The sequence below is a fragment of the Peromyscus californicus genome, unplaced genomic scaffold (genome assembly GCF_007827085.1).
Source record: "Peromyscus californicus insignis strain IS unplaced genomic scaffold, ASM782708v3 Scaffold_15__1_contigs__length_86483966, whole genome shotgun sequence".
Classification (NCBI taxonomy): Eukaryota; Metazoa; Chordata; class Mammalia; order Rodentia; family Cricetidae; genus Peromyscus; species Peromyscus californicus.
In genome coordinates, this window is record NW_026294447.1 from 59,350,460 (window position 1) to 59,377,568 (window position 27,109).

General features: G+C 43.4%; 1 long non-coding RNA gene across 1 annotated transcript in view; it reads right to left on the minus strand.

Moving 5' to 3' along the window:
• LOC128110943 (uncharacterized) overlaps positions 1–20,911 on the minus strand; it is a 343,357-nt gene extending 322,446 nt beyond the window's left edge. The window contains exon 1 of the long non-coding RNA XR_008218421.1: positions 20,764–20,911. This is a non-coding gene — a long non-coding RNA (uncharacterized LOC128110943). The remainder of the gene's footprint in view (positions 1–20,763) is intronic.
• Between the last annotated feature and the right edge of the window lie 6,198 nt (positions 20,912–27,109).

Sequence of the window (27,109 nt, forward strand, 5' to 3'; positions counted from 1 at the left end):
CCTTGGCTATCAAAGCAACCTTTAAAAAAAGAAAAACAGTCAAGAACTTCCATTACCTAATTTCAAAACTGACTGTTGGACTGCTGCAGTCAGATGCTGTGGTTCTTGCCTAGGGGAGAATGTGCTTAGACTTGGGGACTGGTAAATGTTTATTTGACAAGTCCTATGAAACAATAACCATAACAGAAAACATTGAAACATTAGACGCCGCCAAAATTAAAATCTACTGTCTATCAAACAACATCAGGAGGAAAAGTCATACTTGAGCCACAGACTGAGAGGAAATATTTGCGTGACAGACTCGTGACCTAAGGCGTGTGTCCAGGAAACATGAAGAACCCTCCAACTCAACAAGAAAATATACACAATCCCGTTCCTCAAACAAAAATAATTAGAGGCGAAATTTCTTTAAAAGAGCTTTCCAGAACAATCTATACAAGGGTCTGATAAGAAAAAAGGCAGTAGCCAGCATCCTTAGAAGCCAGGAAATGAATTAAACCACAGCTGTGACCCACGGCACGTCTGTTAGAATCACTAGAATCGAGAAGGCTGGAACTACACGGCAAGGGTAGTCTCCCATGGTGTTAGTGAGAACGAAGAGAGAGGGAACCCCTTTGAGAAGTTCTGGAAGTCTAATCAAGAGGTGTCCTGTGACCTGGTAAATCCACAACTAGGTGTTCACCTAGGAGAAGTAAAAATAGACATCTATTCACAAAGAGGCCTGAAAAAAAGAAAACAGAGACATGGCAAATGATTCATAACATCCTAAAACTAGAAACTGTTCCCAGTGGGTAAAGGAACATGATAAAGTCATACAGTAGAGAAAGATTCAGTGATATAAAGGACCAGCTACAACACACAATGAAGTGGACAGGTCTCTAAAATATGCTGGGTGAAAGCAGACAGGACACCCCCCCACCCCACGAAAGTATATACGATATGATTCCATTTATATGAAATCCTAAAGCAGGTAAAATTAATCTAGAGTAAACAGCATCAGAAGAGTCTTTGCCTCTGATGGTTTCAGGGTGGGAGTGACAGGGAAGAAACCAAGAGGATCTTCCAGAGTGATGACAATGTTCTCTCTCTCTCTCTCTCTCTCTCTCTCTCTCTCTCTCTCTCTCTCTCTCTCTCTCTCTCTCTCCCCCTTCCCTCCCCCTCCCTTCCACCCCCTTTCCCTTTCTCCCTCTCTCTGTCTCTCTCATCCTTGTTTGTATGGCATGACTTTTCCAAATCCCAGTGTCTTTGCTTTCTACTCTGTAACAAGCTAACATAATTAGGGGCTTAAAACTTCACCCACATGTCACCTGACAGAATTTATTGGTCAGGTGTGCAAGCACTGCCTCCTTGGGTCCTCCTCAGGATCCACGAGGTTGCCTGTGACAGCACAGAGGCTGCAGCCTCACTTGTGGAAGAATCTACCCCCAAGATCTTTCTACTAGACCCAAGATGACCATCTGGAGACAATCCCGGGTCCTAGAACCTGCAGTTCCAACAAGGTGCCCTCGGTTCTGTGTCCTGAATCATCTCTAACAGGACATCTGATATCAATGAAGCCTTGAGAGTCTCTGGTTTCACTTGTTAGCACAACAGCAACGCTGAGAAACATTACTTTGAAACCTCCTACCCTCTTGTGTGGGGAGAGACCCGTGAGACACACCCTCTCCATTGATGCCTCTAAGTGACAGCATAGTTCACCTTTCAATCGTTGGGGATCTAGTCAAAGGTTGTACCATCACTCCCTCGGTTTTTTTTATCCTAGACCATGCTGTTTTAACATCTGTTTCCAGGCAGGTGTGCATGCCCATGCACGTAGAGACCAGAGGACAACCTTGTGTGTCGTTCCTCAGACACCACACAGGGTCTCTCACTGGAACTTGGCAAGTAGGACAGCTGGCTGACTAGCCAGTCCTAACCATCCTCCTGGTTCCGCTCCCCATGCCCGCTTTTTATGTGGGTTCTGCTTCTCTCCAGCAAGTCCTCTACTGACTGAGCCATCTCTCCTGCTCCCCTTCTTTTTTGTGCAATAGCTCTCTCCATCGATTGCTCCTTTCACATCTTACCAGACACAGCCAGGAGACCACAGAGGAGGATGTGGGCATGGCTGCTTTCCAAATAGGTGAGGATATTGGCAAGTTTTCAGCGCAACATCCCAAGGACTCACCTCTTCTGTGCTCTGGCTTGCAGCCCCCCCCCCCCCCCCCCCCCCCCGCCAAATCCCTGATTTCTAGTCCCATCCTTTTAGAGACCAAAGCTTTCTCTCTCATGCTTGATGAGTTCCAAGACTGCCCCAAATTCTTGAGTGTTTGTTACAGTGACACTCCCACTTCTCTAAGTGTTAATATTTGCATTTTTCTATTGTTGTGTAACAAATTCCCACACACTCGGCATCTTAAAACAACAGAGGCACCCACTGTCTCAGGGTTGCTGTAGAGGGAAGCTCAGGCATGACTTCCCAGGATCCTTTGTACAGTGTTCTGTGAGGCTGCAGCCCCATCAGGATGCTAAACCAGGAAGAGTCTCCATCTAAGCTTCCTCTCAGTTGGGATTTTTTTTTCCTTCCAACTATACAACCCAGCTCTTTGCTGGGCATTGGCTTGAGGCCAGGTTCAGGCGCTAGGAGTCACATCTAGTTCCTCAACATGTGGACATTTCTGATAGGGCCCCTTACCTTCATGTATCCCACACAGGTCTCTGGTTCGAGGCTACTAACAAAGTGGAACCTCAGGTACACTGCAACATCATTGTGGGGGTGACTGACTCTCTCTCTTTGAACTACTGGTTATGAGTAAGTACAAGGGATTGTGCAGGGAGCAAACACCAGGGGCCAGTATAGTTGGGGCTGCTGTAGTATTCATCAGCCATACTCAGGGAATAGATCATTAGCTCTGGGCATTTTACATTAAATTAAAACTCTAGATATATGTACTGGATTGTTTTGAGAGGAGTATGCAGAGATGCATCCAGAGAAGAATGCATATTTGTGGAAGGATGGAGGGACAATCAGGTAAATAACTGATTAAGCAAGCATGCTAAAATGCTAAGGGTGGAATTCAGCTGCAAGGATACCCATATTCCTGAAATTTTATTTCACTGTTTCCTAAAACTTTGAAATACACACCTGGTAGACTGTTGGCTGGCTTGATCTTATTCAAGTCTGGTGCAGGCAACCACAGCTGCTGGAGTTCTTGAGTTCAGCCATCCTGCCACATCCAGATGACAGTTTTGTACAGGTTTTCACTGACCTCTGGCTCTTCTGTCCCTCTTCTGTGATGATCCCTGAGTCTGTGGGAAGGGTATGCTACAGACATCCCCTTTGTGACTGAGCCCTCCACAGATACTTAGTCACACTGGGCTTGGAGCAGTTATGAGTTTCTACAGTAACCAATGTATGAGGCACAAAGAAACTTCTCTGATGAGGTCTGAGTGCATACTTCCTTGTTACATACTTCCTTTGTTACACACATACTTTGTTACATACTTCCTTTGTTACACACATACTTTGTTACATACTTCCTTTGTTACACACATACTTGGTTACATACTTTGTCACATACTTCCTTTACTACACACATACTTTGTTACATACTTCCTTGTTCTCATCAACGCTGTCATTTTATGACAAAGCATGGGTTTTATGGATAAGCAGGAGCTGGGAAAGTGTATTTAACTGACAAGGTAGCCAGTGTGTGAAGCCACAGCTCCCTCCACCCGAGAGGCATCATTGTCTTCCCAGGAACCAGGCTCCAAGAGAGCGGAAACTGACACCCCCAAAAACATTCTTGAGTTTTCCTAATAGCCAGTTGTGGCCGGACCACGCATGATCTCATGAATGTTCGGGGAATGCATCATCTCTTTGGTACAACGGTTGCCTGACAGCACCCCACGGTATGGCCCGTGGCTCTTTCCACGTGTCCTAAAGCTATCTTCTCCTTCCAGATTCTAACATTTCTGAGTTTAATAAAAACAAATCCAAATCCACACTAACCTTTGTGGTATAGATTCTTCCATAAAAATAAATACTGTGCAAACGTGGCATGTGTACAGCTACACAAACAGTGTACCTAGTAACCTACTAGTGCCATGCCTGTGTAGGTGAATTAATTAGTCGTTATTATGTAGATCATGTCAGAGCGCAGCCAATAAAAACAACAGATGTTCCGGGAATGAAGTAACTGGTGTAAGCAGGCCTAGACATTTGCTTTTCTGTTTTCACTTTTTACAGGGGAGATGGCTCGCCTGGTCAAGCACATCGTGAAAGCATTCAGATTTAACAAGCGGGTCCCGACAGAGGGGAGAAACAGCCAACACTACTTGTTAGCTGTTAATAGGTTGCTTATGCTCCCCTCAAAATCAGCTTGTGAGTAAGTGCCTCCTCAGTGTGAGATCCCTGCCAGAGGCAAGGACACAGACATGGAGTAACACATAAAGCCATCAGCAAATGATGCAGAGAAGCATCTGAACGTGCGCTAAAAGAATCCAGGCTTTATTAGGCTGGGCACTAACAATTAGCAGAAGAGATCGATGCTTCTGCCACCTCCCTAAGCACACAGTGGAGAGAAGGCCTGTCAACAACTTCCTGCTAAATGAATACAGCCCTAGAACACAGAGACGGTAGAAATTAGTAGGCACAAAAGCCAAGATCTCTAAATGATGGGTTGAAACCCAGGACTATGAAGATCCTCTTTAACTGTGGGCAGAAGCAATGGTAACAACACCCTACTGTTGTGCTAATGATGACCTGGTTGCCCCTGAGGAGCAGAGCAAAATCAAGCCACAGCTTGGGGTTTGGGGCATTGAATACCTCTTGAGACTCAAAAACTATGATGAAGACAAAGAAAAGCTAAGAATGGGTTCGACTCTTCAGCAGGAACCTCAGTGGAGTCTTTGTAGGCATCTTAGAAAGTCTGGGGGAGCAATTCAGCTGGCCATATTTCTCGGGTGGAACTAGTCTTCAACATAAAAAGGGTATGTGCTGTCCTGTATGTTTTTAAGTGTGTTACACACACACACACACACACACACACACACACACCATCTGAGATCCTCACTGCACTTGACACAATAAAAAGTACCCCTCTCCTTCTCAACAAAGGCAGCCTCTTACCCCTGCTTTGCCCTCACCACAGACCAGCCCTCCATGCCTGCAGACACAATAAACTGGCCCCAGGTTCTGTTGCTTCTGCTCAACACAGTCACCTTGAAATCTGACCATGTTGTAGCACTTGGTTTCACATAGGGAGGACCAATTCCTTTTTACTACTGAGTCGTGATCTACAGTGTGTATCCCATCAGTGTCCCACTGTCTTATGGTGATATTCACACTTCTTCCAGATACTGGTGGTTACAACTAGAAACGCTGTGAGTATCTGTGTCCAAGTCTAGCCAGACAGCTGTCATGTATACCATTGCTCTTGGGTGGAGTGCCATGGTTGCCAAGCTCTCTTCCTGTGTGGCTTGTTCCTCCTATAATCCATGTGAGGCATAGGGGATGTCCTGCGGCCCCAAGTCAGATGTGTGCTGATAACATGTTTTGAATTCATAGTTCTCTGATACCAATGGGGTCAAACATCTTTTCACACCCTGTCTTAGTCAGGGGTACTATTGCTGTGATGAAACACCATAACCAAAATAACTTGGGAAGGAGAGGGTTGATTCAGCCTATTCTTCCACACACCTGTTTATCATTGGTGGAACTCAAGCAGGGCAGGAACCTGGAGGCAGGAGCTGATGCAGAAGCTATGGAGGAGTGCTGCTTACTGGCTTGCTCAGCCTGCTTTCTTACAGAACCCAGGATTACTATATAGCCCAGGGGTGGCACCACCCAAGGGTAGACCCTCCCCCATCAATCACTAATTAAGAGAATGCCCTACAGGATTGTATAAAGCTCAATCTTTTTTTTAAATGATCTTTTTTTATTATTATTAAGAGATTTTCTATTCATTTTACATACCAACCACAGATTCCCCTGTCTTCCCTCCTCCTGCTCCCCAGCCTTCCTCCCCGCAACCTACCCCTCATTCCCACCTCCTCCAAGGCAAGGTCTCCCATGGGGAGTCAACAGAGCCTGGTACATTCAGTTGAGGCAGGTCCAAGTCCCTCCTCCCTGCACCAAGTTTGCACAAAGTGTCTCAGCATAGGCACTAGGCTCCAAAAAGAAGAGCATAAATTTTGGAAGAGCATAAGTTTTCTCAGTTCTATTGAAGTCCAGTTAGTGCATCTGATCTACGTGATTAGTAGATCATGGTTTATAGTATTTGAAATCTTTACCTAGCCCAATGTTGTAAAGGATCCCTCCTGACAAAGGATCCCTCCTGTTTTCCTCGTGCAAGCTCTCTATTATTAGATATAGAAATCACCCAGATGCCCTTCAACTGAAGAATGGATAAACAAAATGTGGTACATATACACAATGGAATACTACTCAGCAGAGAAAAACAATGGCATCATGAGGTTTGCAGACAAATGGATGGATCTAGAAAAAATCATCCTGAGTGAGGTAACCCAGACTCAGAAAGACAAACATGGTATGTACTCACTCATAGCAGGATACTAGACATGAAACAAGGATGACTTGTCTGCTACTCACATCACCAGGGAGGCTACCTGGAAAACAGGACCCCAAGAAAGACACAGGGATCGCCCAATGACAGAGAAATGGAATGAGATCTACATGAACAGCCTGGACATGAGTGGGGGTAATGAAAGGCGAGGGTTGAGGGAAAGAGAGCTTGGGGGAGCGGGAGATCCCAGCTGGATCAACAACAGAGAGGAAGAACAAGGAATAGGAGACCATGGTAAATGAAGACCACATGGGAATAGGAAGAAGCAAAGTGATAGAGAGGCCCACAGAAATCCACAAAGATACCCACACAACAGACTGCTGGCAATGGTCGAGAGACAGCCCGATCTGACCTACTCTGGTGATGGGATGGCCAAACACCCTAATTGTTGTGCTAGAAACCTCATCCAACTACTGAGGGATCTGGATGCAGAGATCCATGACTAGGCCCTGGGTGGATCTCTGGGAGTCCAATTAGCGAGAATGAGGAGGGTTTATATGAGCGAGAATTGTTGAGACCAAGGTTGGATAAAGCACAGGGACAAATAGCCAAATGAATGGAAACACATGAACTATGAACCAATGGCTGAGGGGTCCCCACTGGATCAGGCCCTCCGAATGGGTGAGACAGTTGATTGGCTTGATCTGTTTGGGAGGCATCCAGGCAGTGGGACCGGGTCCTGTGCTCATTGCATGAGTTGGCTGTTTGAAACCTGGGGCCTATGCAGGATTGCTTGGCTCGGCCTGGGAGGAGGGGTCTGGACCTACCTGGACTGAGTCTACCAGGTTGATCTCAGTCTGTGGGGAAGGCTTTGCCCTGGAGGAGATGGGAATGGGGGGGGGGGTTGGGGGGAATGTGAGGGGGACGGGAGGGGGGAGAACAAGGGAATCCATGGCTGATATGTAGAACTGAATTGTATTGCAAAATAAATAAATAAAAAAAAAAAAGAAATCACTTCCAGTTAGTTGTTGGTATGTGATTAAAGTCTCAGCACCAACTGTTGGGAAGTCTTGTCCTTTACCCACTGCTGTGCTGAAGTGACCATGCACATGGGAGTGTCCCTCAGTCTAATTCTCTTCTACCGATTCATCTTTTTCAAGCCAAGGCTATACTGACTTGACTACCTTTACATAAAGAGAGACTTTGAGGTTGAATGATGTGAATCTTCAAGCCTGTTTCAGCTATTCTAGTGTCAGTTTGTGAAGTACAAAAATAAAACCAAGATATCCTGGCCTACAACGTTGGAAGAAGTCTTTGGCTTTACCAAAGGCCAGGCAGGACCTAGGAACCCCAGGTAAGACATTGCCCACCACCTCACTAACACTCCTTAAAGCCCACACAACAACCCCAGACTGCACCCCTCCCCTGGGCTCCATATTCTGGTCTACAATTTCAGAAGACTTCAGCTTTACAGAGGCCAGTCTGGATCTAGAGAGCCCAGGCCCGAAAACCACAGTGGAGATACCCTACTGGACCTGAAGACTCACTAGTCACCAGAACCCTTGGACACTTAGGCCAGAAGACCAGAAAGGAAAGAAAAACCAAGGAACAGAACACCCATCCAATAAAGACAAACACTAGACCTATTATCATCCCAAATCCAGATGCCTAAATACCAATGTAAGAAGATAATCAATAACAGAAAAGGCAGTATGGCACCACCTGAGCCCAGCTATCCTACTACAGTAAGACCTGAACAATCCAAAACAGCTGAAGCCCAAGAAAACAACCTTAAAAATAACTTTATGAAAATGATAGAGGTCCTTAAAGAGGAAATGAAAAAAATTCATTAAAGAAATTGAGGAAAAGAAACAAAAAAATTGGGTAAAATCAATACATTAAAAGAATGCTAAGAAAGCAAAGGAAAAACAAACAAAAAGGTGAAGAAAACAGTTCAAGACCTGAAAATGGAAACAGAAACAATAAAGAAAACACAGAGGGAATCCTGAAAATGGAAAACCTGGGTAAGCAAACAAGAACTACAGATGCAAGTATCACCAACAGAATACAAGAGATGGAACAGAGAATCTCAGACCTTGAAGACACAATAGAGGAAATAGATTCATCTGTTAAAGAAAATATTAAATCTGAAAACTTCCTAATACAAAACATCCAGGAAACCTGGGACACTGTAAAAAGACCAAACCTAGGAATAATAGGAATAGAAGAAGGAGAAGAACCACAGATCAAAAACCCAGAAAATATATTTTTAAAAATCATAGAAAAATATTTCCCTAACCTAAAGAAGAACATGTCTATAAAGATACAAGAAGCTTACAGAACACCATATAGATTGAATCAGAAAGAAAATCCCCACACCACATAATAATCAAAACACTAAACATAGAACAAAAAAAGAATATTAAAAGTGGCAAGGGGAAAAGGCCAAGTAACATATAAATGCAGACCTATTAGAATCACACCTGACTTCTAAACTGAGACCCTAAAATCCAGAAGGGCTTGGGCTGAAGCCTTGCAGACTGTAAGAGACCACAGATGCTAGCACAGTCTACTATACCCAGCAAAACTGTCCATCATCATAGATGGAGAAAACAAGATGTTTCATGACAAAGTCAAATTTAAACAACATCTATCCATAAATCTAGCCCCTTCAGAAGGTACTAAAAGGGAAACTTCAACCTCAGAAAGTTAACTACACCCACAAAAACACAGGCAATAAATAATAATAATTCTCACACCAGCAAAGTCCAAAGAAGGGAAACAGGGAGGGAGGGAGGGAGGGAAGGAGGGAGAGAGGGAGGGAGACAGACAGACAGACAGACAAACAGACTACCACTGCCACCATCAACAAAATAACAGGAATTAACAATCATTGGTCATTAATATCCCTCGATATTAGTGGACTCAATTCACCAATAAAAAGACACAGGCTAACAGAATGGATATGAAAACAGGATCCATTATTCTGCTGCATACAAGAAACACATACCAACATCAAAGTTAGACATTAACTCAGAGTAAAGGGTTGAGAAAAGATTTTCCAATCAAATAGACCCAAGAAGCAAGCTGGTGTAGCTATCCTAATATCTAACAAAATAGACTTCAAACCAAAATTAATACAAAGAGATGGAGAAGGGCATTTCATATTCACCAAAGGAAAAATCCACCAAGATGATGTCTCAATTCTGAACATCTATGCCCCAAATGTAAGGGCACCCACATTTGCAAAAGAAATATTACTAAAGCTTAAATCACACATCATACCCCACACAATAATAGTGGGAGACTTCAACACCCCACTCTCACGAATGGACAGGTCATCTAGAAACCAAACAGAGAAATAATAGAACTAATAGAAGTTTTGACTCAAATAGACCTAACAGATATTTACAGAACATTTTACCCAAACACAAAAGAATATGCTTTTTTCTCAGCACCTTGTAGAATCTTCTCCAAAATTGATCAAATACTTGGCCACAAAGAAAGTCTCAACAGATACAAAAAAACAAACAAACAAACAAACAAACAAACTTGAAATAACCCACTGGATCTTATCAGGTCACCATGCATTAAAGTTAGATTTCATCAACAACAGAAGCAACAGAAAGCCTACAAACTCATGGAAACTGAACAACTCTTTACTGAGTTACCCCTGGGTCAAGGAAGAAATTAAAGATTTCCTAGGATTCAATGAAGACGAATACATAGCATTCCCAAACTTGTGAGACACAATGAAAGCTGCACCAAGAGGAATGTTCAAGCACTAAATGCCTTCATAAAGAAATTGGAGAGATCTCATGCTAGCAACTTAACAGCACACCTGAAAGCTCTAGAACAAAGAGAATCAAGCGCACCAAGAGGAGTAAATGGCAGGAAATAATCAAACTGTGGGTGATATTAATAAATTAGAAACAAAGAGAACAATGCAAGGAATCAATGAAACAGAGAGTTGGTTCTTTGAGAAAATCAGCAAAATAGATAAACCCTTATCCAAAGTTACTAAAAGGCAGAGAGAGAACATCCAAGTTAATAAAATCAGAAACAAAAAGGAGGACATAACAGACACCAAGGAAATCCAAAGAATCATTAGATCATACTTCAAAAACTTGTACTCCACAAAATTGGAAAATCTAAGAGAAAATGACAAATTTCTTGATAGCTACCACTTACCAAAGTTAATTAAGTTAAATTAAACAATTTAAATAGACCTTTAACCCCCCAAGGAAATAGAAGCAGTCATTACAGATCTCCCAACCAAAAAAAAAAAAAAAAAAGCCCAGGGCCAGATGGTCTTAACACAGAATTCTACCAGACTTTCAAAAAAGAGCTAACACCAATAGTCCTCAAATTATTCTACAACACAGAAACAGAAGGAACATGGCCAAATTCATTTTTTGAAGCCACAGTCACCCTGATACCCAAACCACACAAAGACTCAACAAAGAAAGAGAATTACAGACCAATTTCACTCATAGCATTGATGCAAAAATACTCAATAAAATACTAGCAAACTGCTGGGGATGTTGTGAATGTGTTGCTCTAATTTGGTTGATAAATAAAATGCTGCTTGGCCAGTGGCCAGGCAGGAAGTATAGTGTAGGCAGGATAAGGAGACAGGAAAATTCTGGGAGGTGGAAGGCTGAGTCAGGAGACGCTGCCAGCCACCGCCAAGAGAAGCAACATGTAAAGATACCCCACGAGCCATGTGGCAACTTATAGATTAATAGAAAATGGGTTAATTTAAGATATAAGAACTAGATAGCAAGAAGCCTGAACTATTAGGCCAAACAGTTTAAATAATATAAGCGTCTGTGTGTTTATTTGGGTCTGAGCGAGTCTGAGCAGGACTGGAGAAAACTCCAACTACAGCAAACCAAATTCAAGAACACATCAAAAAAATCATCCTTACAATCTCAAAAAATAAATGAAAAAAAAAATCATCCACCATGATCAAGTATACTTCATTCCAGAGATGCAGGGATGGTTCAACATATGAAAATCTGTCAATGTAATCCATATAAACAAACTGAAAGAAAAACACCCACATGGTCATCTCATTAAATGCTGAAGAAGACTTTGTCAAAATCCAACACCCCTTCATGATAAAAGTATTGGCGAGGTTAGAGATACAAGGAACATGCCTAAACAAAATCAAAGCAATATACAGCAAGCTGATTGCTAACATCAAATTAAATTAATTCAAGCAATTTCACTAAAATCAGGAACAAGAGAAGGTTGTCCCCTTTCTTCATACCTACTCAATATAGTACTTGAAGTTCTAGCTAGAGCAATAAGACAACTAAATGAAATCAAGGGGATACAAATTGGAAAGGAAGAAGTCAAAGTACCATTATTTGCAGATAATATGATAGCATACATAAGCGACCCCAAAAATTCTACCAGGGAACTCCTACAGCTAATAAACACCTTTAGTCTGGTTTATGGATACAAGATTAACTAAAAAAAAATCAGTATCCCTCTTATATACAAATGATAAATGGGCTAAAAAAAAAAAAAAACAAGAAATCAACACCCTTTACAATAGCCACATATAATATAAAATATCTTGGTGTAACTATAACCAAGCAAGTGAAGACCTGTATGACAAGAACTTCAAGTCTTTGAAGAAGGAAATTGAAGAAGCTATCAGTAGGATTAACAAAGTAAAAATAGCGATCTTACCAAAAGCAATCTACAGATTCAATGAAATCCCCATTAAAATCCCAACACAATTCTTTACAGACCTTGAAAGAACAATACTCAACTTCATACAGAAAAACAAAAAGAACAGGATAGCTAAAACAATCCTGTACAATAAAAGAACTTCCAGAGATATCACCATCCCTGATCTCAAGGTCTACTACAAAGCTATAGTAATAAAAACCACATGGTACTGGCATAAAAACAGACAGGTGGATCAATGGAATCTAACTGAAGACCCAGATGTGAAACCACACACCTATGGACACCTGATTTTTCACCAAAGAAGCTAAAATTATATATACAGTGGAGAAAAGAAAGCATCTTCAATAAATGGTGCTGGTATAACTGAATGTCAGCATGTAGAAGAATGCAAATAGATCCATATCTATCACTCTACACAAAACTCAAGTCCAAGTGGATAAAAGACCTCAATATAAATCCAAATACACTGAACCTGATAGAAGAGAAAGTGGGAAATAGCCTTGAATACATTGGCACAGAAGACAGCTTCCTGAACAGGATACCAATAGCACAGACACTAAGATCAACACTTAAGAAATGGGACCTCATGAAACTGAAAAGATTCTGTACGGCAAAGGACACTGTCAATAGGACAAAACAGAAGCCTACAGAGTGGAAAACGATGTTCACTATCCCCACATCTGATAGAAGACTGATTTCCAAAAATATATAAAGAACTCAAGAAACTAAACATCAACACACCAAATAATCCAATTTAAAAATGGGGTACAGCTCTAAACAGAGAGTTCTCAACAGAGAAACCTCAAATGGCTGAGAAAAGGCTTAAAGAAATGTTCAACATCTTTAGCCATCAGGAAAATGCAAATCAAAATGACTCTGAGATTCCATCTTACACCTGTCAGAATGGCTAAGATCAAAACCACAAGTGACAGCTCATACTGGAGAAGATGTGGAGCAAGAGGAATATTCCTCCATTGCTAGTGAGAGTGCAAACTTGTGCAGTCACTTTGTGGTAGATTGAGTCCCAGTTTTCAATCTACCATAAGACCCAGGTATACCACTTGGACATGTACCCAAAAGGACACTCAGTCATACCACAAGGACACTTGCTCCACTATGTACATAGCAGCTTTATTTTTAATAGCCAGAACTTGGAAACAGCTTGGATGTCCCTCAGCCTAGGAATGGATAAAGATATGTGGTGCATTTACACAATGGAATACTATACAACTGTTGAAAACAATGACATCATAAAATCCGCAGGCAAATGGATGGAACAAAAAAAAATCATCCTGAGTGAGGTATCCCAGACCCAGAAAGACTAACATGTTATGTACTCACTCATAACTAGACATTAGTTGTAAAATAAGGGATAACTATGCTACAATCCACAGAACCAGGGAGACTAGGTAACAAGGAGGGTTCACGGGGGGAAGATGCCCAGATCTCCCTGGAAATGAGAAATAGAAGAGATTTTGTGAGTGGACTTTGGGTCGATGGGGACGGGAACATGAGAGATCAGGTTGGGTGGGGGAGGGATATGGAAGGGGAGAATACTAAGAGAGACCACTGGAAATGGGAGGAGGCATTTCAGGTAAAAACCTGGTGCAAGGGAATCTCCCAGGAATCTACAAGGATGACTCCAGCTAAGACTCCTAGCAATAGCAGATATATAACCTGAACTGGCCGTCTCCTGTGACCAGGCAAGACTTCAAGTGGAGGGAGTGGACAACCAACCCAGCCACATAGCTTAAACTACAGTCTGTCCTGCCTATGAGATGTGTTGGTTAAGGATGGCCTAGAGATTGAGGGAGTGGCCAACCAATGACTGGTCTAGCTAAAACCCATGCCAAGAGAGTGAGCCCACTCCTGTCACTGCCTGGAGCACCTGGGTCCACAGGCTGGATGACCCAGAGACCCAGGATAGAACCATCACAACTGGAGGAGAGCAAATGTCAATGTAATCATGCCTCACGATATTCTGCTATACCACTAGATTGGTGCCTAGGTGTCATCAGAGAGGCTTCATCCAGCAACTGATGGAAGCAGATGCAGACCCACAGCCAAACATTAGGTAGAGCTCAGGGAATCCTGCAGAAGAGGGGGAGGACTGTAGGAGCCAGTGGAGTCAAGGACACCACAAGAAAACAGAATCAACTAGCCGGCTCACAGGGGCTCACAGAGACTGAACTAACAACCAGAACGCCTGCATGGGACTGATCTAGGCACTCTGCATATATGTTACAGTTGTGTAGCTTGGTCCTCCTGTGGAACTCCTAACAGTGGGAGCAGGGGGTGTCTCTGACTCTTTTACTGGCTTTTGGACCCTACTCCTTATACTGGGTCACCTTGTCCAATCTTAATATATGGGGAGGTGCTTAGTCTCACTGCAACTTGATATGCCATGTTTTGTTGATACCCATGGGAGACCTGCCCTTTTCCTGAACAGAAACGGAGGTGGAGTGGATAGGGGGTGGTATGGAAATAGAGGCACTGAGGGGAGGGACTAGGAGGGAAAATCATGGCTGGGTTATAAAATAAATAAAACCAAAACAATCTACCAGATTTTGTGACACCAGGCCAGAATCCCCACACTCCAGGAGTGGAGGCAGGAGGATCCTTGTAAGTTTGAAGCCAGTCTGGGCTGCATGGTAAGTGCCAGGCTAGCCAGAACTACAGAGCAAGAAACACACACACACAAAAATCAAACAAAAAGCCAGAGACAGGAAAAAGAGAAAGAGAATGGTTGATTGGGACTGTATTCAATCCCTCCAGCAACTTGTGGAAAATTGATGTACAAATAATGTCTGTCCTGCCCACTGGGGCTGTCCATTTTTGCATTTTATGAAGGCAATATTTTCATGTTTCATGTGCAATTTATACAACTTGGTCAAATTTACCCTCACAGATTTCATATTGTATGCTATTATGAAAGATAACTTGGGCTGGAGAGGCGGCACAGTGGCTAAAGGCTTTTGTCGCTAAGTCTGATGACCTGAGTTTGGTCCCCAAGATTCATGTGGTGGCAGGAAGGAACTCCCAGAAGACATCCTCTAAGCTCTGCTTGTCGGCCGTGGCCTGAGTGCACCCATGCACATATACAACACAACAAACAACAACATACAAAACAACAACAAAAAACTCTATATTTTGATATGTGTTTTTTTCTTAGTGTATAGAAATACACCTCTGTCTATTGATTGTATATCCCACAACTCATTGCCAAGCTCACTCATTTTGGGAGGCTTTTTTTATAAACTGCATTAGTTTTTCTTTGATACTGGTAATCAAACCCAGGACTCTACCCTGAGCTCTATACCACCCTCAGATTTTCAACAACCACAGCATCTGCTAATAAGGGCAGTGTACCTTTGTTTATTTGTTTATTTATTTATTTGTTTGTTTGTTTGTTTTGAGACAGGGTTTCTCTGTGTAGTTTTGGTGCCTGTCCTGGATCTCAGCTCTATAGACCAGGCTGGCCCCAAACTCACGGAGATCCGCCTAGCTCTGCCTCCCAAGTGCTGCCACCACCGCCCGGCTGGTGTACCTTTTATTAAGACAGGGTCTCACTGTGTAGCCCTGGCTGACCTGGAACTTGCTATGTCAACCAGGCTGGCACTGAACTCAAAACAATCCACCTGTATTTGTCCCTGCCCCTACTCCTGCTCCAACTGTTAGAACTTAGGGAGTGTGCCATCATTCCCGGCCTACCTTCTTCTTTTTGAAATTATCGTTTATTCACTTTTTTCCTGACTAATCATGCCAGCCAGAGCCTTCAGTACAATAACAAACAGACACAGGGAGTGAGCACTTGCTTGTCTAACTCCCAATGTAATCATCTCAATCTTGACTGAAGGTTATCCATGGTGTCTATATTACACTGAGCACATCTTTTAATTTACACATTTGATAGAAGTCTCCAGTAAAGTTACTTTGGTTTGACATTTTTCACTGTGGGCAAAGTACTTAATTATAAATTCATTTACATAATAGACATAGGTCATTTAAAAATAGGGCTACTTAAATTGCTTTGTGTTAGGCATGAATGTCTGCATGCTTGCATGAATGCATGTGTGTAGAAGCCAGAGGTAGGAATTGAGCGTCTTTCTTACTTTCTCTCCACTATATTGACTGAGTTAGGGTCTCTAACTGAACCTGAAGCTCATTTATTGGGCTAGTGTAGCTAGCTAGCTTACTCTGGGGATCCCCTATCTCTACCTGGAGATCCCCATCTCTGCTCGGTATTACAGGTAGGCAGCCACACCCACCCAGCTTTCTGTGGATCCTAAGGATCGGAACCTGTCCTCGTACTTGCATGGCAAGCATTTTCTCCACTAACCCATCTCCCCTACACCTGACATCATTTTCAATCAGGGAGCTTTGCTGACGCATGTCTTTCAAGGCATTTGTCAGTTTGTCTAAGGGGCAAGCACATTCACATAAAGTTTTCTGTGTTATTCTCTTTCATTTCAAATAACACACAATTTCTGGTGAGGTTGGTCACCTGTCTCCTCTCTAATCGTGGACATTAGTTTCTTCTCTTTTTCCAGATCAGTGTGCATATGGGTTTGTCAAGATTAGTTTTGTTTTATTTCAATCCACGTAAAGAACCATTCCCCTGGCTTTGTTGTCATTGATGGCGGTGGTTGTTAGTAGGATTGTTTTCTTAATGACTCCACTCTGTTCCTTTTCATTTTCTTTGCCTTCTTACTTGGAGTAACTCTACTTTGTCCTATTTATCACTGTTTTTTGTTTTTCCTTTGGGGACAGAATCTTCTTACACAGCACAGGTTAGTCTCTAGCTAGTGGCGACAACATCACTATGAAATTTCTTCATTCTTGATAATGCCCTCTGCTCTGAAATCTATTTGATCCAGTACAGGCCCTTCAGTTTGCAATTTATACGTAATTAGTCATGTTTATAAAGTTGTGATAAGAGCACATCATGAGATCTGTTATATAAACAAACACTTAGGTGTGCAGTACGGTCTACTTTATATGGTTATTTTTATCATAGTGCATCTTTACCCATCTCTGTGTGTCTCCATAGTCAAGGTGCACCTTGTTTGATTTTATTTTATTTGACAGTATAAAGTTGGGTTCTCCATTTTCTTTTTAATCCGATCTTAAAATCCTTGCCTTTTAATTGGGATATTTTACTATTTACATTTCATATGTGTTTGGGTAGGGTTAAATTTTTCTTAAGATGTCTAAATGTTTGCTATTCATTCTGTCATTGGTTCTTTTTCCTTTTTTGAATTAACTGTATATTTTTTTTTCTAACTTTATCACTTTCGTTAGCCCATGTGACAAGACAACTGTTGGGGTATTTTGATAGAGGCTTTGACATTTTAGTATACATTCTCTAAGATTTTATTTTTATGTGTTTGATCTGTATAAGCCTATGCCAGGTATGTACAGGTGCCCTCCAAGGACAGCCAGAGCTACAGGCAACTGTGAGCTACCCAAAATGGGAGCTGAAAACCAAACTCAGGTTCTCTGGAAAAGTAGCAAGTGCCTTTAACCATGGAACTACCTCTTCAGCCCCAGTATACATTTTTATCACTGCCTATCTTCAATGGATATTATTAGTTGCCATATATCATGAGTCATATATCATATACATTATGTCCTGTAGCATAGAAACCACACAGTAGTATGCTTCTGTTTTATCACTCCTGATCTTTGCATAATTGCTTTCATTTTTTGTTTGTTTGTTTAAAGAGTCAACTATCATTTAAAGAGATGTAAACAATAGGGAAAGTATCTTAGCTGTCTGTTCACATGGTTACCATTTCTGGTATTATCCATTATCTTGCGAAAACCCACATTTCTGAATGTTATCAATTTCTTCCTAGCTGAAAGCCTTCTATCTGTTGTTGCTGAGTTACTTTGTCTTTTGAATGTATTCATAATTTATGAGTCTAACTCCATTTTATGGATATATACAGGCTCTGGAGCTACAGTTTTCATATAAATTAATTTTCTAAGGATATGACTGCTATATCAATAGAGATAAAATATGATTTGTTGTATTTATGAATTTGGCTACTGAATATTTTGGGGGAAAAAATCACATTATTGATGCTATCACTCAGGTGCCATCCAACTGGGGTAGAGAAGTTCCCAGTGGCTTCAGGCACATATAGCTGCTTCGCTGTGACTTCAAACACAATTGTCTCTCAAGAACTCACATATTATTTTATTATAGATTATTTTCCTATTACATCTGCATTAAAATGAAGGCACTCTGTTTTTCTTTTCATCTGTATGTATGGCAGCCTATGATTTTCACAGATACTAGGCATTTCATATGCACTTAAAATATGGTTTTCAGAGTCATGCATTAAAAATTGTCCCCAAACTTAGTGATTAAAAAAATAATCACACCTTTTCCCATAACGGCTGAGCACATAGTGCCCTGGTGATGTGTCATCAGATCCATGAGGCCAGGCCAGTCCTGGATGGCTGCACATACAGCAGTAGCCCAGGGCATTGGACCCTCATCCCCATGGCCTTTCCACATGGCTATCTCAGGCTTCCTCCCACAGTGCCTTGGGTATAAGGAACAAATTGCCAGGCCTTTGAGGCCTCAGCTCTGGAATCACACAACACTTCTACTGCAGCCTGTCAGTCATGGTCCATCAGGAAGCCAGGCTGGATTCAAGGAACACAGAAACATACCCCTCATCTTGATAAGAACAGTGGAGACATCACATTGCCAAAGGAGTAGACACATGCAAAGCATTGGCAATTCTGTTCCACCATTTTCCACAAAGCATCATGGTATATTGGTTATGAAAGAGTGGGTCTAAGAGGATTAAGAACCATTAACACAGACAATATTCTCTCCGACTCAATTCTCATCTAGTCCAAAGGACAAGCATCCCGTCTCAGTTCCTCATACACATAAGTAAGAAAGCATCCCCATGTTCCATGTCCCCTACACAGGTTGCAGCAATGGTGTATGCTCCAGCCTGCTGGTAACAGGACAGCACTTGCCTGCAGTGGTGGAGCACTCTACAGAGAACTTCCTGCACTGTAAAAATACGGTGAGATGAGGATTTGGTAATTACCTCTTTCTTGCTATTATTGCTTTGGTTTGTGTTTCTAGCAATCGACAAGCCACAAAATGCACAACCCATAATGAATTTTCAGGTAAGAGATCTTACTCTGGTCTTAACGTCTGGGTTTCCCAACAAAGTTCACTGTGATAATATTAAGAGATAATGGGACTTCAGCGAGGTGACTAATCATAAGGGTATAGCCCTCACCAATGGGATTAGTGTTCCACAGAGCTGGTCCTACAGAAATTGCCTGAGGCATCTGCTATGTGAGTTTACAGCAAGATAACGCCACCTATGAAGCAGAGAACCCTCCCCAGCCACTGAGTCCCCTGGCACTTAAACTTCCTGACCTCTAGAACTGTGAGCAGTAAGTTTCTGTTATTTCTGCATTACCACGCCCATGGGGCTGTTTGTTTGTTTGTTGATAGCACCCCAGAAGGACTGAGATGGGGGTCTTCACTATCGGAAGAATGAAAAATTAATTGGAAAGATGACATGCTTCTTACACAAGTGACACCTGTCCGAGACACGGGGTGCTATTCAAGTGTAGCCTTGATATTAAACTGGGGGTACCCCCACCCTGCATCCTTCTTCCCACCTGAGGTTCGTAAAGAGCCTAGCAGCCAGGAATCCAAAGCATCCAGTCCACGAGCACACACAGGCCCTGTGACCAGGTTCGCTCGTATTTCAAACAGTGTGTACTCTACACAGCTGAAGAACTTTGAACTTCTCCAGGAGCACATGGTGTCCAGACCCAGTGCTTCCTGGCTGGCCTCTCATTTCCTGGTTGTTTCTCCTCATGCCCACAGGTTACTATCTACACAGCAAGGCTGGAGACAGGTCACAGAGACAGCAGGCATTTATTCTCAACCTGTTTGTTTTTAATCATGCCAGTGTGTGAGAGGTCAGGACAGACGTTTATTTTACATGCAGTAGAGGTCTTCACCTATTTCTAGAAACTTCTTCTGGGATGAAATAAGCCCCAGAGCCAAAAAATGACTTCAAACACAGCAAGCCTGCAAAATATTTAACAAAGGCCAGTTCATGCTCTACAGTAACCTCGATGCTCCTAACAGTACCTGCCAGCCAAGGATGTGTGCCAAGTAAACAAGGCCTAGAGAAGACAGGCAGGCCTCTGCACTTAGAGGCACCAAGAAACAGCTCCCCCTCTCTGAGCTTGGCACAACCTCTACCAAGGAGGAAGTCAAGTTCATCAGACACAGGGGCAGAGGTTATATATGATGTGACCTACAGAAGCTGAGTCAAAGCTGCAAACACAGATCTAGGAAGAAGTAAAACCATCCTCCAGGTCACTGGCTTCTCTGCTGGAGTTACCCTAGCAAGCAGGTGGTCTGCATGTCATCCTCCCAGAATATAGTGCTTTGTTACAAAGCCTGAACTTCCGGTCCTGCACTTAGCTAGTGGCCCTCCAGACCCCTTCAGCAGGCCAGTACAGCCCTTCCTCAGGGAAGAGCAGCTTTGCATACCAAATCCATAGATTAGGCTGAAGCAGGCAGCACCAGGGGCCACATCCTGATACTTGATTGTCTGAGGGTCCTATTCCATGGAGCAGGTCGATGGCCACATAAGACTGCTTTCACAGTTCAAGGAGACAGGAGCTTCCCATGGCCTTAAAGCAGCCAGGAAGCAAACCTCCACCCTGCCTCACTTCCTGCCTCCACCCTGCCTCACTTCCTGCCTCCACCCTGCCTCACTTCCTGCCTCCACCCTGCCTCACTTCCTGCCTCCACCCTGCCTCACTTCTTCCTGCCTCCACCCTGCCTCACTTCCTGCCTCCACCCTGCCTCACTTCCTGCCTCCACCCTGCCACACTTCCTGCCTCCACCCTGCCTCACTTCCTGCCTCCACCCTGCCTCACTTCCTTCTTCCCTTTTTGTTTCCAGTCTCCTTGTTTCCAAGTGCCTGCCTCTTAACACTTTAGAGTGTCTTGGGAAGGTGTGTTTACCTAACACAACTGGGGAAGGCCGTGAAAGAAACTGTGTGTTCTGAGAGGGGGCTGGTTCAGAGGGGTTTGGGAGGGGCCCGAGTGAGTCATGTGAAAAGGTAGATCGGAAGGGAGATGTGGACAGGAACACAAGGTAAGCTTCGTGCAAACATAGATGGCCATATGTGGAGCTATTCTTGATGGTGTGTGCATAGTCCCTCCCCCAGCTCCCCACACAGAGAGGTCCAATCAGCAATGGCACCTCATTAGCAATGAATGCATCTCTTGGACCCAAATCTTAGTTTCTGACAGACTTCCATTTAAAAAAAAAAAAAATTTTTTTTGAGGCAAAGGGCTGGGGAGATGGGACAATGAGCAAAGGACTTGTCTTACAAATACAAGGACCTGAGTTCAGATCCTGGTGCCCACATAAAAACCCCAGAGTGATAGGGCACACCTGTAACCCCAGTGCTGGGAAGGCAGAGACAGGAGGATCCCTGGAGCTTGGTGGTCAGCCACCCTGAGTCTGACTGTTCCAGGCCAAGGAAGAGACCCTATCCCAAAAAACAAGGTGGACAGTGATTGAGGAAGACACCAAGTGTTAACTTCTGGCCTACACAGAGAGGGAGGGAGGGAGGAAGGGAGGGAGGGAGGGAGGGAGAGAGAGAGAGAGAGAGAGAGAGAGAGAGAGAGAGAGAGAGAGAGAGAGAGAGAAGAGATGAAGGAGAATTGGGACTCCCAGGAGTGGCAGCAAGAAAGCACAAGAAGCCTGGAGCCCCTTAAATAAAATGTCAGGAAAGAATAAAGTGACCAACAGGAGCCACAAACCCCACAAGTACCAGTACGTCAACAGCACAACAGTCACCAAAGCCCAAAGGGTGAACCCCCAGCGGCCGGAGCTGGATCTGTGTGAGCAACAGAATAAATAGCATAGTATTGGATCAGAGCCCAAAGCATGCAAATAAACACACCCAAGACTAGTCTCACATAACAGATGGGATAAATAACCAAGTGGGGGCTGAGAAGATGAACAATTTGAATCATTTATGTAGATGCTCTATCCTCAGACAGGTGCCATATACCTGCCACCCTCTGGTGTGGCCTGTGCGTGGTCACTTCCTCCCAAAGAGGACACCACAGAAGGAGGAGAAAGGTTGGCAGCTTCTCAGCGGGGAAGCCCAGCAAACACTGCGTCAGCAGGGCAATGTGGGTCAACACAGCAGGGTCAACACAGGATGACAGGGACGGGTCATGCTGACAGCATGTACCCTGGAAAGTGCTAAAGAAAATGGTCCTTCACCTGGGGCTTCCTCTCTAAACCTGGCTAATCCCCAGGAAAACACCAGATGAACCCCCCCCCCACAGGGCACAGCCCTCAAAATACTTGACTAATGTTCCTCAAACTATCCAGATCATTAAACACAAGGACAATTGTACACACTGTCATGTTAAATGTAACCAGGCACTAAGGAGCAGGAGAGGATAGTTAGAGGAAAGTATAGCGGTAGGGACGCGGGGTGGGTTCGGGTATAATAATGCATTGGTGCTGAAGTAGTCATTGTGGTCAGTGTTCGTAGAAGGAGAACCTATAGGCCACTGCCAATGTTGAAAGTCTTCAATTAATCTAAAACTATTCTAAAATGCAAGGTTCTGTCAGGTTACTTCATTTGAGATGGGTCTCAGGTCATAGCCCAGGCTGGCCTGGGATTCACTATATAACCCAGCATGAATTTAATCATGGTGATCCTCCTGCCTCAGTCTCTTGCTGGGATTATAAGCATGAGCCATCGTGCCTAGCAAAAGTTTTATTTTTAAAACATACATGATAAATGGCATAAAGGGATGTTTAAATAAAGCCAATGTTGAGCAAGGCATGGTGGTACATGTCCTTAATCCTAGCACTAGGGAGACAGAGGCAGGAGGATCTCTGTGAGTTTGAAGCCAGCCCAGTGGAACTAATGAACTCCAGGCCAGTGGATCTGCATGCTGAGACCTTGTCATATATGTATGTATATGACATAATTTTACACAATTTTAAAAACTGAAATAACACATATTTCTAAAAGCATTGGCATTGGTTATCAACTCATTAAGGCATCAAATTGCATTTTATAATGTAACAAGTATTTTTAAAGGCGGATGTTATAGTATGTCAAAAGTTACACACTGAATCATATGGTAAATTTTTCAAATAGCTTGAAAATATTGTAAGAGAAACAGAGTATTTCTTTCCAAAAATATTTTAGGCTGTGACAGAATTCAGGGAGGGGTGGGGGCAAGACAACCCAACTCTGCTCCCCTAAGCCATGAAGGGCTGGACAACGAGGTCAGTGAGTTGGGCTCTGTGGGAGCACACAGATGCCAGAAGAGACCAGTACTCTGGCCTGGCTCTCAGGAGCACTACCTGGACAGAGCTGGCTATGTGCTCGCTTAGTATGGCCAATGGTACATGCCTGAAGGTTCTTCAGACATGAAATAGAAATGAGTAGGTCTCAAAATGCACCCGAGAGAACTAGTCAGCTCAGCTAGCCGCCCCTACTCCCAATACACCCCCGCAGAGTATAGAACCAAAGCAGGGGTAAAAACATGGGGCAGACGTGTAGTCAACATTTGAAGGAAGCAGAGTCTCAGCAGTGGGACTGCCCCCCAGAGCTGGACTCTGGGGTCACTGGGGAAGGGAACTTCCCACAGGGTTCTCAGAGCAGCATGGTTGCATTTCATGTTTCCTGAACACATGAGCTGCCGTGATCTTAATCGATGCAACATGTCCATCTGGAGAGACCTAAATGGCCGCCCATAAACACGCAGTAAAAAGAAATGTGTTTAAAGTTACTAGAGCCTGCCAGCCAGGCCGTTCACGGTTTCAGTTACTAAACTAAGTTTAATAGGGAGTTTATTATTTTCACACCACATGTGTGCTGTATAGAAAGAAAAAGGTGATTCCGTGACAGCAAACCCAGATTGTCATTTCCTGGGTCACTCTGTCCCTAATGCTCGCAGAGCCACAGGTTCTTCTGTGCTCAGGCCCTGATTCTCAGCCAGGGCACTGTAAACATGGTGGGGGGTGGGTGTTACCGTGGGGGTCATCCTGTGTATCACAGGACATTAGTCAGCCTTCCTAGCCTCTCTTCCCCAAGTCATGACAATCAGAAACATCTGCAGGAGCCCCTTGGGAGTGGGGGTGGGGTGGCCGACATCATCCTGTTAAAATCAAGGATCTGAAAGCCACAAGTATAGGAACGCTGCCCACTGCCAGCTTTTGCAAATAAAGCTTTATTAGAACATAGCCACACCATGCTCTATCATTTATGAGTATGTGGTCAGTTTCACAGTACTTGGGCAGAGCTGAGAATTCCCCCACGCAACAAGGAATGGAGAACTCACAGGGATACAACATCCACCATCCCAACAGAAGGTTCTCAGCCTCTTCTCGGATCAGCCATGTTGAATTCCTCAACCTCTCTGTTCCCATCTCCACCTTTGCTGTGACCACCTGGCCAACCCAGATCTCCCACACACAGACTTCTGCAAAGCTCCTCAAGGCTATCTTTCCTCAGCTCCCCCGTCATCCTTCAGTTTACAGATAATTTCATCATCACTTTTCTGTTCAAAAGCTGTTGAGGGCCAGGGTCTTAAACAGCCCAGACTGTCCTCAAATTCCTCATCCTCCCCAACTCTGCCTCCCAAATGCTAAGATCAATACACATGTGAGATCATGTTCTGCTACCAGTTGGGTCTCTCTTTTATTTATCATTTGTTTATTTATTTGCATGTGTCTGTGGTATGTGTGGTGTGTGTGTGTGTGTGTGTGTGTGTGTGTGTGTGTGTGTGTGTGGTGTGTGTGTGTGTGTGTGTGGTGTGTGTGTGTGTGTGTGTGTGTGTGTGTGTGTGTGTGTGTATGTGTGGTGTACTGAGTTGCCTCCTCTATCACCCTCCACCTGTTTCTTTGAGGCAGAAGTCTCTCCCTAAACCTGGAGCTCATGTTTTCTCTTCTTCCTGAGTAGGCATGGGGTACCTGACTTGTCAGGTAGGTGATGAGATCCTAATGCCATACAGCAAATGTCCCTAACTGTTGGGTCTTCTCTCTAGCCTCCACCAGTTTGTTTTTAACATGGATCCTGAATGTTCCGAATCATGAAGACATTTGACCATAAACAGCTTTCCTTTATCCACTCATGTCTTACAATTAGACAGCAAGCTGGAATTTCTCTGGAGAAGTGCCCATCAGTCACCTGAGGCTCACCCTGTTTTCCCACTTCCATATGTACCATCCCTGTGCTCTGGTATGCTACTCAACCTTCTGCTTTGACTGACAAATACCAAACCAAAGCTGCGTGACATGACTGTCCAGGGCACATACACGTGTACACTCCTTGTTTATATTTCCTTCCTACACTAAATCACCTCTGCTTAGTCTGTGGACCATACAAGTGTATTTCACTTGCTTTTGTAATTCAGCCTTATATAATGTACCTATAATAGCTCTCAATTTAAAAATGATCATCTCAAGTGCTTTTCCACAGTGATCTCCTACCTGGGGTAGAAATAAAGAGTGAGAGACAAGTTCTCAGAAATAAAAAATGCTGGGAGACAAAATGAAGCCCTTCATGCAGCCTATGAGACTCTTGTCCTCAGAGTTACCCCACCTTCCCCCAGCCTCTGGATGCTGCTGTCCTCTGCCTTTGGCATCACCTGTATTTGCTTTATCTACCACAAATGCCCTGCAAAGTGGCCAGCGGGATCACACCCCCACCCTTTCTGTCCTTAGCTCTTCACATAGTCTTGTCCCTGGGTGTCCTGGGAAACTGCTTCCAGGTCCCCAGCACAAGCAAAAACCCAATGATGTGAGTGTTTCACATAACGTATGTCCAGCCTCTGATGCACATTAAAACCACCTCTAGATCCCTCAGGATTCTTGGTTTAAAGTGGGAGCTATGCAAGAGGTTGCTGCACTGTGTTCTTGAGAAATGATGATGGCGGGAGACCTCCAAACCTTTCAGTACAGCCTTACTTCATTTCAGATCTGTCCAACCTGCATTTGGTTGAATTTGGATATGGGACCTACAGTAACAGCAGATCAACTACCCACTCAGTTAATGTGACAATTTCTCCACTCTGAGTGACTTTACCATTAGGAAAGCTCTCTTACCATGTGCTGAAAATCTCTCACAATGGGGAAGTTCCAATGTTTGACTATAACCCAAAAGAAAAATAAATATACAATGTACCATGATCTAGCTAGTACCACATAGCTTGCGTATGTGTGCAGACCTGAGGCATGCGTTTTGAGATAGAACATTTGCCTCTGTTGTTAATTTTTTCTTTTGTTTTCTATTTCAGTTTTCAATGTTGGCCATAACTCACTGCGTAAATTCTACTCAGCCACTAAGGGGATACACAGAATAACCCCTGTCCCACGACTCCTAGCAAGGAGCTTCATGCAAAGGAATTACTTGGTAAATATTTGATAAATGATTGCATGATTGGCTTGTTATGGGAATGCTCAAGAAATGTTGGAAGGGTCTTGATTGTTGGCTCTGGGTCTTTACATTTTTCCAACTTGTTAGATTTAGTGGTAAATTACATGGTTTTCCTTCATAACTGGTGAAGTCCCTCAAAGGGGTCCTGGAAGAAGGTGAGGGGGATCCAAGTGTAGTATTGTTCATGCATTTGCCAAAGTCCTTGTGCTCCCAAGCAAATCCTGTAATTTTAGAAATATTTAAATGATTGACAGCATCTAGAGAGCCAGAACTGACCGGAGATCAGCTCAAAGTAACGGTTCCAGGAAGCAATGCCAAGAAAGGCTACAAATGAGCAAAGTGGGAATGCATGAACGAAAGCAGAAAAAAATGATAAAAATTGAAAACAGCCCAGAAGGGCAGTGTGAG